Genomic DNA, 14,115 nt, shown 5'->3' with positions numbered 1-14,115 from the left:
CCAGCAGTGCCCAGACGCAGGAGGGGTGGGTGCAGAGTCCTCCCAGCAGTGCCCAGACACAGGAGGGGTGTGTGCAGAGTCCTCCCAGCAGTGGCCAGACACAGGAGGGGTGGGTGCCTAACACTCCCAGCAGTGCCCAGAGACAGGAGGGGTGGGTGCAGAGTCCTCCCAGCAGTGCCCAGAGACAGGAGGGGTGGGTGCAGAGTCCTCCCAGCAGTGCCCAGAGACAGGAGGGGTGTGTGCAGAGTCCTCCCAGCATTGCCCAGAGACAGGAGGGGTGGGTGCCTAACACTCCCAGCAGTGCCCAGAGACAGGAGGGGTGGGTGCAGAGTCCTCCCAGCAGTGCCCAGAGACAGGAGGGGTGTGTGCAGAGTCCTCCCAGCAGTGCCCAGACACAGGAGGGGTGGGTGCCTAACACTCCCAGCAGTGCCCAGAGACAGGAGGGGTGGGTGCAGAGTCCTCCCAGCAGTGCCCAGACACAGGAGGGGTGGGTGCAGAGTCCTCCCAGCAGTGCCCAGACACAGGAGGGGTGGGTGCCTAACACTCCCAGCAGTGCCAAGAGACAGGAGGGGTGGGTGCAGAGTCCTCCCAGCAGTGCCCAGAGACAGGAGGGGTGTGTGCAGAGTCCTCCCAGCAGTGCCCAGAGACAGGAGGGGTGGGTGCCTAACACTCCCAGCAGTGTCTAGATGCAGGAGGGGTGTGTGCAGAGTCCTCCCAGCAGTGCCCAGAGACAGGAGGGGTGGGTGCCTAACACTCCCAGCAGTGCCCAGACACAGGAGGGGTGGGTGCAGAGTCCTCCCAGCAGTGCCCAGAGACAGGAGGGGTGTGTGTAGAGTCCTCCCAGCAGTGCCCAGAGACAGGAGGGGTGGGTGCCTAACACTCCCAGCAGTGCCCAGACACAGGAGGGGTGGGTGCAGAGTCCTCCCAGCAGTGCCCAGACACAGGAGGGGTGGGTGCCTAACACTCCCAGCAGTGCCCAGAGACAGGAGGGGTGGGTGCAGAGTCCTCCCAGCAGTGCCCAGAGACAGGAGAGGTGTGTGCAGAGTCCTCCCAGCAGTGCCCAGAGACAGGAGGGGTGGGTGCCTAACACTCCCAGCAGTGCCCAGAGACAGGAGGGGTGGGTGCCTAACACTCCCAGCAGTGCCCAGAGACAGGAGGGGTAGGTGCAGAGTCCTCCCAGCAGTGCCCAGAGACAGGAGGGGTGTGTGCAGAGTCCTCCCAGCAGTGCCCAGACACAGGAGGGGTGGGTGCCTAACACTCCCAGCAGTGCCCAGAGACAGGAGGGGTGGGTGCAGAGTCCTCCCAGCAGTGCCCAGACGCAGGAGGGGTGGGTGCAGAGTCCTCCCAGCAGTGCCCAGAGACAGGAGGGGTGGGTGCCTAACACTCCCAGCAGTGCCCAGAGACAGGAGGGGTTGGTGCAGAGTCCTCCCAGCAGTGCCCGGAGACAGGAGGGGTGGGTGCCTAACACTCACAGCAGTGCCCCTGCAAAGAAAAGGGTGGAGTACCCACAGATCCAATGCCCACAAATGTCAGTCAGGTGCACAAATATCCTGCAGTACATGTACCACATGTGTGCGAGGCTGGAAGTATACATATGCATAGCGCCTAAAAGAATACATGTACACATGAAGTCATGGCAACAGTCTACATACACAAGTACAGTGAACACCAAGGACGCCACGAATGATGCAGGTGGAGACATCGCTCAGCATGCATGGGCCAAGTCTAACAAGTCCGTCACACACCCAGCCAATGTAGACACAGCTCAGCCCCACATATTGGAAAGACCCTGCAGGGAAGAAGTCAGGTTACACAGAGGAAGGAACACACCTTGGGACGATGTCACCATGCAGTAACTGCTTACATGAACAAAGTTATGTAGCCAACAGCTTGTGATGGCACACAGATACCAGGATCCACCCTATGACCAGCACAAGACGACAATTCCCACACACCCAACACATAATCACCACCCAAAATAATGGGGCAGGTCCACCAACAGCAATACCAGACAGACAGTAGTGTACTAAGGAAAAATAAATTGCTTTAATCAGCATCCAAAACATATGTTTTTCCATTCAAAGTTCAAAAAGTACTATGCCCATAGGGCAAACCAAAGTTCCAATCCAGGTGGGGGACACAGTGAGACGCGTGTCCCCTAGCTTGCCTGCACAGTCAGACTCCATCGTCTTCCAGAGCGGGGAGGGCATCATGTGGGGGGGAATGAACAGGCACCGCAGGGACATGAGGGCGAAGGGTAGGCATCATGGGTGCAGGGATGGAGGACTCCACCACAGGGGGTGGGTCAGGGCCAAAGGCGGAGGCCAGGATGGCGCTGCACACCTTTGCAAGGTCCTTCAGCGTCTCCCCTGCACCCGAAGGAACCACAGGCCCCAAAGAGGGGGCGGGGCGGAGGGATGGGTCGCAGCGCCACAGGGGGAGGGTGTGGACAGGGGGGACTCAACCACCCTGAACGGGGACTCCCTTGACCGCTTGCGGGGTGGTGTCACAGTGGGGCTCAGGGACAGAGCGGCCATGAAGGAGTCCTTGCTGTATATGTGGCCAGGAGAGCTGAGGGGAGGGGATTTGGAGGGAATGGATTGGGTGGAATGCGGACTCCCACTCTGGCTGCATGACTTACATTTGCCCCCCGACCCAGTGGGTGTGCCTACTTCACCCTATGTTTGCGTGCCAGGAGGTGTGCGTATGACCTTCCCTGCTGGTGTGGTGCCTGTGTCTGTTGTGGTGGGTGCATGCTGACGTCTGGGTGTACGTGGGACAGGCATGGGAGTGGGAAGTGTGGATGGGGCAGGGGTAGTGGGTGGGACGTAGCACTGCAGGAGACCCACTGCTGCAGTCAGTGTCGAGTCTATGGACCTCAGCAACTGGCGTTGGTCAGCCTGCGATGAAAAAATGCCCTCCAAGTATGCCTCCATGTTGTGCAGCACTTGGCTGTGGCCATGGAGGACATTAAGGATCGCAGCCTGACCAATCTGCAACTGCCGCTGGATGTCCACAGACTCGGCATTGGCGGCAGCAGTGGAGACAGGGGCAGGGGGTGCGGTGCCTGGCAGGAAGGAGACATGTGGTGACCGGGCACGCTGGGAAGGGACACGAGCAAGTGGGAGGCGGCTGATGGCAATGGAGGGGGCGGGGTGCGATGTTGTGCCGCTGTCAGCTGGTGGTGCAGCCTCCGCCCACTCGGAGAGATCATCCTCGGACCCGTCAGCTTCATATTCAGTTGTGCCAGTGGACAGGTCCTCGGCCTCACTCTCCTCCGCCTCAGTACCACTCAATGTGCCAGCCACGATGTCAACGCTGGCACTGGTGCTCGGTCCCTCCGTTCCGTCTGTGCTCATGTCTCCCTCCGTGTCCCCCGACGATGCTGTGGGCAAGGTGAACAGACAGCAATTAATCACACACCTGTATACATATGTCACATGAGTCCAATCTACATAGGTTACAGTGCATAGCCTGAAAAGAAAGATCAGTAACATCTACAAAACAAGGTACAGATGTAGGGCATGCAACACACAGTTGGTTCACCCACCATGCCACTGAAAATCCATGGAGAGCATGACACAATTGCAAATGACATGAAATGGAGTTTGACATAGGAGCCAGGCCCTGGGGACAATCCAGCACTGCATCTGCACCACACAGCGTTGCCGAAAATAGGGATGAGCAGGGACCATATCCATGAACTTGAGGCACATGCTGCATAGGTAATACTGAAAACATGCCCAACATGACTGTCTCACTGCACCTTGAGTGTATGTCCAGACAAACATCACACACTGGCCAGACCTAGCAAGGAGATTTCAGGTTTTGACATGTAGGCTTTGCCCGCACCAACCACCCCCTACATGAGACAATTTGTTGAGACACATGAAGCACTGACATCTCTTAGTCTGGGTGAAATACACAGGGGCTGCATAAATGCAAGATTGGATGCCAAATTCCCAAGGTGCGCCTGTCCAAAGAATCATGTACAAATGGCCATCATCAGATGAGTGTAACAAGACACACAGGCACTGGCCACTGTGACTATGAACAAGGGAAATCAGGTCAGGCTGTACAGTGGACACTTGTACTACATTTCACGTCAATATACATGGTGCCAGGGGACAATGGCACAGAGCACAACCTATGCTGTAGACACTGAGAGTGTCCACGTTTTGTGATGACACACATGACACCTAGGAAAATATGGCCCAGGGGACAGTAGTGGCCACACAACTCCATGGTCCTGAATGGGAATGACTGCAACACACGCCACCATCCCTGTACTATGCGTGTCGCACACTCATGCACATCATGTCACAGGCCACAACATAGGACATGCGCGCTGTAAGTCATGACACTTGAGAGACTAACCATGTCTGGACTCAGCATCAGTGCCAACTGACATGGAACCCACATGTACTGAACTGGACAGGGCACAGGCAAGGTCCCCAAACCTGTTACACACCACCCCCACACATGATGCTACAGGCATAGTTCACGTGGAGAAAGCGCCAGCCTACATTACCTTGTGAAGGAGTGACTACACACAGACCAGGGAACACATTGCAAGGAGGGGAAGGGAGGCAGGAGAGCACAGCTATACTGTGGGTAACTGGATCTGCACAGCACCTTTAAACCCTGGCAGTGAATCCATGCAACTGTGCACTTACAAATGCTGGTGACACACAACCAACACACATGTACCTACCCCCTTCCTGCTGCTGCTTCTCCTGTAAGCGCCTCTCCAAGTCTGGAAATACCACCGCCAGCACACGCTTGTGGATGTGGGTCAGACGGCGGCGCCCCCGGTTCTTGTGGGTCTCAGGTGAGTCCCCCAGCAGGACCCGTGCGATCCTCCGCGTCCAGCACCGGATATCCTGCCAGCGTTTCCTCACCTGGGACAGGCGCCGCTTCCGACCATCCGCACTCCTCACGGCACTGACGGTGGTCAGCCATATCTGCTTCTTGGCAGAGGCGCCTACCTGTGAGGATGAACAAGTGACACTACATCAATACACCAGGCACATGTCAGACTCCAGATCGGTTGACTGGGGGTGAGTGCTTGCAATGTTCAACACTCCGTCCATCATTTCGTTTGGTTTTTGACATGTCACAGAGAGACATGTTAGAACAAATGTGCTGTGTACAACAAGGCATAGTATGCATCCAACGCATTGCACCTTTGTCATAGGGACATGATCCTCTGGGGAAGGGCAAAAGCAGTACGTGCCATTGCAAGTACACAGGTGGAATGAGGGCAATGACACAATCAATGATCCAGGCTCACACTGTGCATCACAAGGTACACCAGGATAATGTGCAGCACCTCTAAGCAGTCACATGCCACAGGCCACTGACGCTACCGCAGCAGAGTACACAGACACACACAGGCGCAGGACATTCACCTTCCATTGCCAAATGCTGCGACAAAACTCACTCTGCACGTGTGCCACTAGACGGGGGGGGCTCACAGGTGTGGGGCTGGCTCTGCACGTCAGACACACAGCACTTCTCCCTGCTCACATCACATGGGCAGGGTATATCCATCCCTCATGCAGCCCGGGTGCCACACCCCACATGTGCATCCACCCACATGACAGGGGACTTACACACACACCGATGTCCAGGGTACGAACACATCATGTGGACACTCTCAGCACAGGTACACAGAACTAACACACATCTGTGGGTACAGTCACCTGTCACACTGGGCTGACCACATAATCACATGAGGACTGTAGAGGCTACATTCCCAGGAGGACAAGACAGGCAGAATGTGGCATGCACCATGCAGTGATTCTCACAGTAAACACAATGCAAGTGAGGACGGCAGACATGCACCACAGCATGCACTGGCTGGGAGACATCAGGCATTCCCCCCCCGGGACCCCCCCTACAGTACATAGCATGTGTGCCACACCTGGACAGAATGCCAGAAGTCACAGTCACAAAAAAGGGACACAGTGTGTGCCAGTGGACTCTGCACTCACCTGATACCCTGGTCGCCCATACAGCATGGGGTACTGTGGGAGGATCACATCCAGCAAAGCCAGGTTCTCCTCCAGGGTGAAAGGCTGTGACCTCTCCACAGACCTTGACATGGTTCCAGGGAATCAGTAGCAGCAGCTGGGTCGTGGAATACAAAGATGTGCAGGCAAGTGCTCCCTCATGGGACCTGGCTGCCTTATATCTGCCTTGCTGGCCTGTTTCATGCACAGGAGTACAGAGTGATTGGTCACTCACATTTGCATCCTATGTTTCCTCCAAACCCTTCAAACCTAGGACAGTCAGTGGGTTCTTATTGTGTTTTTTTCTTCAGCATGATGTCAACTCCACAAACACATTGCAACAAAGTAGATTCATTCCAACTGACTTCTGCTGTGCACCTTCCGGAAAAAATTCAAACTTTAAACTTGGTCTCCATGACAACCAGCATGCATGTAGGCCTTTATACTTGTCCCTCATGTGTCCCCTATGTAATTTGGAGCTTCACACACAGGTACGGTGCGTTCCGGGGCCCTAGGGCACCCCAAATGCATAGCAACGGCCCGTACAGGCGTGTGTTTGCTCCGTACCACTATGGGTGTTCTCGCGTATGCGTACTCATAGTGATAGTGAGCGTACAGGCGTGTGTACGCTCCGTACCACTATGGGTGTTCTCGCGTATGCGTACTCATAGTGATAGTGAGCGTACAGGCGTGTGTACGGTCCGTACCACCCTGAGTACGCATACGCGAGAACACCCATAGTGGTACGACCGTACACACGCCTGTACGCTCACTATCACTATGAGTACGCATACGCGAGAACACCCATAGTGGTACGGACCGTACACACGCCTGTACGCTCACTATCACTATGAGTACGCATACGCGAGAACACCCATAGTGGTACGGACCGTACACGCGTGCGTACGCTCACTATCACTATGGGTGTTCTAGCGAATGCGTACTCATAGTGATAGTGAGCATACAGGCCTGTGTACGCTCCGTACCACTATGGGTGTTCTCGCGTATGCGTACTCAGGGTGGTACAGACCGTACACACGCCTGTACGCTCACTATCACTATGGGTACACATACGGCAGCACTCCCATAGTGATACGGGAACGTACACAGGCCCTCTTTGCGAAAGTACGGTGCTTTTAACACATCACAGTGGTGACAGGCAGCACACAGGAAGGAATAGGGCTGACATACTTGTCCATGGATGGACATCAAGGCATTGTCTGGGCAGTACTACATGTGTGGGGCACAGGTGTGAAAGGCTGTGATGTGGCACTTTACTCCTGAGTCGAGAAGGCACCAGATGTATGATGAGATGTGTACACATGTAATGTGTGACGGTGCAATGTGTGGCAGGCATGCCCTTGACTCCTTTGACATGTGTGCATGTTGTACTGCACACTTGGGATGAGCGTCACTGGCATGGCACAGACAACAACACACGCAAGTGTCCCCTGAGGCCCGGTACAGGGGTTACCACACCAGACATGTCACTACCCACGGTGCACGATGTGACTATGTCATGTATGTGTGGGGGGTTCCCATTAGGTTGATGTTGGAGCTCCCTCAAAAGCAGCAGCTGTTGCAGCAACCAACATGTGTCTGTGTGTAGATTGACATGGCACACTGTTCCGCACACCATCCCACATGTGGTATCGGATGTGAGGTGCGTATGTATGCATGGGACACAGAGTAGCGTAACAAGGGCATGTCTGCATCCTCTCTATGAATGTGTGGTGAGTCATCACATGTACTCCTTCATGGCAAGGTGTGTGGGCTGTCCTAGTGTAATGTCATGTGACCTGTGGCTCTAGTGTTCCGCTACCAGTCTCTGCAATCGACATCCTACTTCTGTTGATGTGTGGATGTATGTCACTCCTGTCTTGCGTCTGGCTGTTCACTTACACTGGGACACAGCTAATCCCATGCCATTGCATGTGGAGGTTCACAATCTCCGTGTGTAGCTGGGTCTTGGTAGGAGTGTCACCTGCCAGCCATACGTGTCCAGGGCATGTGGCACATACCTGACTCCGTATGTCGCATATGTGTATTGACAGATTAACATGTGCTCAGTACAAATAAATTGTTGTTGTGGTGCACTCACTCTTCCTTGTCACTTCCTAATTACTGCAGAGCGCCGCCTCTTCCCCGACCAATTCCGGACTTGGCTGCCATGCGGGAGAATGACTGTATCCGGTGCTACCGCTTCCCCCAACCGTTGATTCTGGAGTTGACGGCGAGACTGGCACCACACCTGCAACCGCTGCACAGGTATCCTACGGCACTGACACCCAAGCTGAAGGTAATGGCAGCCCTACATTTTCTTGCCACGGGTACCTTTCAAAATACCATAGCTCGTGTTAGTGGCATGTCCCAGAGCATGTTCTGCCGAGTGCTGCATGATTTCTTAGAGGCCATGTTGATTCACCTGGATGACTTCATCCATTTCCCAACCCCTGAAATGTTGACTGGGGTCAAGTGTGGATTCTATGCCCTGGGAGGGATGCCCCATGTCATTGGGTCCATAGATGGGACACATGTGGCTTTGGTACCACCACAGGCACAGGAGGTAGCGTACAGGAATCGCAAGCACTACCACTCCATCAATGCCCTTGTGGTGTGTCTGTCCAACATGGTGATTTCACATGTCTGTGCTCGTTTTCCAGGATCAGCACACGATGCCTACATCATGAGGCATAGCAGGATGCCTGAAATGATGACGCAGCTGCGCAACGAACGAGCATGTGTTGTTGGTGGGTACAGTCTGTCTGTCCTGTATTTTGCGTAGACTTCCAGCACCACCGCTTCTCCTGTCCTACATATGTCCATGTGGTTTCCATGTAGGGGACGCTGGCTATCCTAACATGCCATGGCTGATCACACCTCTCCGCAACCCCATCACGCCGGCCCAGCTCCGCTACAACACCGCCCATGGCCGGACAAGGCGAGTGATAGAGAGGACGTTTGGCCTCCTGAAGAGCCGATTCCGATGCCTCCACAAGACCGGCGGCGCGCTCCCATATGCCCCGGCGAAGGTCTGCAAAATATTCATGGTCTGCTGCATGCTGCACAACATGGCAGTTGAGAAAGCTGTGCCACTCATCCTGGATCAAGATGATCAGGACCATCCACCCGTGGAGGACGAAGGGCTTGGCAATGGGGCTAGTGATGTGGAGGACGTGGTTCCGCAAGAGGACATCCGGACTCGGCTCATACGCGACTTCTTTGCTTAGTGGTGAGTACCAGTGTCTGTGTGTGCACGCATTGGTCCCCGTGTGGCATGTGTTGCGATGTGTGTGTCCATCTGCATGTATGCCACGTGAGTCAGAGGTGTGTGTGGATGTGTCACTGGAGTGATGGTGGCAGTGATGTGTATTTCCCCAGTCATAATTGTGACCTGGCATGTTGTCATCCTTACATGTGTCGAGTACATGCACATGCAAGTGGCTGTGCTTTTTGTGGCTGACTTCTTGTGTGTCTCTCATCCCCAGGTACTTGCGCATGCCGTCTGCTGGTTGCATTGTTGTGGCACTGCTATTCCTCATGGACACGTCATCATGTGCTGACACAGCGTTACACGCACGGACAAGTTTGGAAGTCTCCTTAGGGTAAGGGATGCATCAGGGGTGTATTGGGTGTGGCAGTTGTTCACGATGTATGCACACTGCCCCTGTCGATGTTTGGTTCCTCTGCAGACATGTCGCATCACCATGGTATACATTACATGCAGCTGGGTACACCTGAATAGATGGTCAGACTTGTTGACAGTCATCAGTGATGGGATTGTGGAATGTGATGATGGCATCAATGTGTGTTACACTGCCCTCGGACACATACGGTTTGCCTTGGCTTGACATGCTGTGGGACTTCCACATCAGCGGATCAATGGTGTATGCCAGTCTCTCCGTGAGCAGCAGGGGGTGTTTAGCTGTTAGCCGACACTTGTGTGCCAGTTCCATGGCTATCACGCATTTGGGCTGCAGAAGGGGGGTTCCAGTGTTGGACCCACATGTTAGCCCACATGACCCGTTCATGTGTACTCCGAGTTGCCTCTGCAATCCCGAATACATGACTAATAAAGGTGTCCCTATGACTCCAAGGTGCCTTTTCTCAGTCAATGCTGGTGTGTTGCCACGGTGCATCCGGCAGGTCTGGCATGGTTTTCCGTGATAGTGGCTATGTGTCTATGTGTAGAGTAGCAAGATGCAAGCTGTTTGTGTGGGATTAGACTCTGTATTGTGCATGTAGTCCATGACTGTGTGGGTATTGTGACATGTGCCATCCCCATGCATCCAACGTTGGCCAGGCCACCATTCACTGCATCCACCTGACTCAAGCTTGCAGGACATGGTTTTGCCACCTGTCCACACATACCTGGGTGCCCCCCAGGACACTCCACATGATCCCTGACCTCTGCGCATGGCTGTCGCTGTACTCAATATGTCTGTCGGCACGGTTGTGCGGCCACCCCCTCAGCTGGTTGGGCCCATCACGGGTGTGTATGGTGCTCCATGTCTGTCTTGCCTAATACAATGTGACCCATGTGTGTCCTGTGCCAGACTCAGGCCCCAGGCGTGGATGGTTGAAGTCAAATGAGAACTCAGGCATAGTTAGACTTTACAAGACACATGTAAGGTAATAATGCAATCAGTAGGCATCTTCTCTTGGTGTGACTTTTTATTTTGGTTGGGGTGGGGGGGGGTTTGACATGAGGGGCTTTCCGGGTGTGTGGAATCCAAAGTTCAGTAGGGGAGTTGGTGTCCTTGCCATTTGAAATCGTCAGAGTCCATGCCACAGTCTTGTCAACATTGGTCAGACAGTGACCAGCAAGTCCATGTGGCAGAGAATGTCTTTTGATGCTGTGCTGCTGTTGCTCCAGTGGGCCAGGTGCCAGGCCAGGTGTCCTGGGAGATGGTGCTGTTGCGCCGACCCTCACGGTCTTTCCCGTGGATGACCCGCCCTCCTGCGGGGACCCTCAGAAGCAGGCCGTGATGATGTTTGGGATGCTCCATCGGATGTCTCCTCCTCATCCCTCCCTGTGGGTGGTGATGTTCTACGCCTGCTGGCACAGGGAGGGTTGCCCATGTTGTCGGCCATCCGACGGAGTGTACTGTGAATTCCCGTGAACACCGTCACGAGCTCAGCCTGTCTGTCCTCCATCCTCCGTTGGTGTTGCAGTAGACAGGCATGTTGCTCCGCATGTTGCTGGGCCTGCTGGGTCTTGATCCCCTCGAGGATGGACACAACCTGGGCCATGCCCGTGGTGTCCTGCCGGTATGTGTCCAGGATGTTTCGGCCATGGGAATATACCGGTTCCCCAGTCAACTGGTCAGGCTGGCGCCTCCGCCGTCCTTCACTCCCACCACCCCTGCCCACTTGCACCTGGCCTGCCCTTGTGGGCACATCGGGTCTCCGGGACCCCTGAGGGGTGGCATTTGCGTTGTCGCCTGCCTCCTCCTGGGTGCCCGGGACACCGTGTCCCTCCTGGCCAGCCTGGCTGCATTGTGGTGGTGGGGCAGGGATTCTGGGTGTCTCCTGGGATGTGGCAGGAGTGGGGGTGGTGGTTGGCCCAGTTGTACCTGACGCAGGTGCTGCAGGTCGTTGGACACCAGAGGGGCCAGGTTGGTCGGGTTCGTCCACAGAGTGGTGAGAGTCGTCGCTGCCGGTGGCTCCGTCATCCCGCCGAGCCGGGTCCTGTGAGGCTTCCCGCCCAGTGTTGGGGGGTGATCCACGACGTTGACCTGTGTGTGAGAGAGACAATGTTAATTTTGTTCCATGCAACATCCATGTTTCATTGTTTTCAAAGTTGGCACATTTCCTCTGGGAATTTGGATATGTCTTGCATTCCACTGACAGTGCACTTGTGCATGGGTATGTCCCTTGGCCACAGCTTTTGAGACTTTACCTATGTGTGGCACAGTCTTACTTGCTGCGTCAATTGTGACAGCAGTCAGCAGTGGAGTGGGCAGGTGTGGCGAGCCATGCATTGGCGCCTTCCGTGTAGCACTGTACGTGTGCACATTGTTAGAAAAGGTAGATGGACCGGGAGGGTCGGCCGGGGTCAGGAGGAGAGGTCTCCGGGGAGAGCCGTCTCCAGCGATCGTACAGACAAGTAACTTCCCCCCCACAGACAGATATCACACACGGATAAGGTTCAGTGTTCTTTATAAGCACTTATTTAAGGTACGGTTAAATGGTACAAGGAGGTCTGGACTCAGGGGTCCCCTCGATTAGAGTCTCGCAAGGTAGGGAAGGGGGTAGCGGGACAGTCTATTTACCAATCAGGTAGTTCGGATGAGATGATGATGAGCTCACAATCCTCGAGCTTGGTGATTAGGTGATATGGGCCGCGGCAGCGCCAGCAGGTCCCGGTGTGGATGGTCGTTACAACGGGCCGCGGCAGCGCCAGCAGGTCCCAGGAAGATGACTGTTGCAGAAGGCCGCGGCAGCGCCAGCAGGTCCCGGTGAGGATGGTCGTTACAACGGGCCGCGGCAGCGCCAGCAGGTCCCAGGAAGGTGAAGGTTGCAGAAGGCCGCGGCAGCGCCAGCAGGCAGGGCGATGGTTCACAAGAGCGGGCTACGGCAGCGCCAGTAGACCGTCAGGGTTGAGTTCACTCGGTGTCTCTCGACTCCAGGATACAACTGCCTTCCTGCTCCGGAGCTGCCCCAGTTATAGGGCTGGTGCCCTTTGATGTCCGGACCCTCGCACTTGGAGGTCGGAGGGTCCGGGATGAAGGGGTCCAGACACCCAGCAGGGGGTGGAGCCAGTGCCTGGGGGAGCTGGGGGCGATCGGCACCTGGCGGGGGAGAGCCCTTGACACTTCGTTCTCCCATTGACCTGCCAAGTGGTCCGCTCACCTCCTGGGTGGATGGTGGTGCCGGGATGTCGGGGCCGGCCAGGCCCGGGGTTAGGGTCGAGGGGAGGCCGTGCGGCCGCGTGGTGCAGGGCCCAAGATGGCGGCTTGACCCGGCCGGGAAAGCCGGTGGGGCGGGACCCCGTGATGAGTAGGGGTCCGAGGGCAGAGGGTCCGTCGGGAGACGGAGTACAGGTGCTTGTTGCGGGGATATGCCAGGTGGGCCGGGTTCGGGCCCCGTCGAGCGGGGAGGGAGTGAGCCGTTTGTGAGGCCTGTCCAACATGCGTCCCCCCCAGCTGAAGGCGGGGAGAGTCACCCATCTCCTTGGGGACTCTCTTCGTCGAGGCGGAAAAAGCGGGACAGGCCATCTGCGTTGGCGTGATCTTGGCCTGGTCGGTGCTCCACGGTGAAGTCCATTCCCTGCAGGGAAATGGACCAGCGCAAGAGTTTTGGGTTCTCCCCCCGCATCTGCATCAGCCATTGCAGGGGTCGATGGTCGGTTTGTACCCGGAAGTGGGTACCGAAGAGATAGGGTCGGAGCTTTTTGAGGGCCCACACTACTGCAAATGCCTCCCTCTCGATGGTGCTCCAACGCTGTTCTCGGGCCAGGAGACGTCGGCTGATGAAGGCCACCGGCTGGTCATGACCTTCGGGGTTCAGCTGAGAGAGGACGGCCCCGATGCCGTGGTCGGATGCGTCGGTCTGCACCACAAATTCCCGACTGTAATCGGGGGCCTGGAGCACCGGGGCAGTGCACAGGGCGGCCTTCAGCTCCTCGAAGGCCGCTTGACAATCAGGAGTCCAGTTGACCCGCTTCGGCTGGTTCTTGGATGTGAGACCCGTGAGGGGCCCCACGATGCTGCCGTAGTCCTTCACGAACCGCCGGTAGTAGCCGGTGAGCCCCAAGAAGGCTCGGACCTCGGTCTGGGTGACGGGGGGCTGCCAGGACTGGATGGCAGCAATCTTAAGTTGTAGTGGGGCCACCAGCCCGCTCCCCACTTGGTGCCCAAGGTAGGTCACAGACCCATGGCCAATCTGGCACTTGCCGGCCTTAATGGTGAGGCCGGCCCGCTGGAGGGCTTGCAGGACCTCTTGGAGGTGGCGGAGGTGGTCGGACCAGTGGCGGCTGTATACAGCGATATCGTCCAGGTAGGCAGCGCTGAATTCTTCAAGCCCTGTCAAGACCTGGTTCACAAGGCGTTGGAACGTGGCGGGGGCATTCTTCATGCCAAAGGGCATGACCTTAAAT

This window comes from Triturus cristatus, chromosome 4_1, assembly GCF_964204655.1.
Source record: "Triturus cristatus chromosome 4_1, aTriCri1.1, whole genome shotgun sequence".
Lineage (NCBI taxonomy): Eukaryota > Metazoa > Chordata > Amphibia > Caudata > Salamandridae > Triturus > Triturus cristatus.
Note: the sequence above shows the minus strand (reverse complement) of the source record.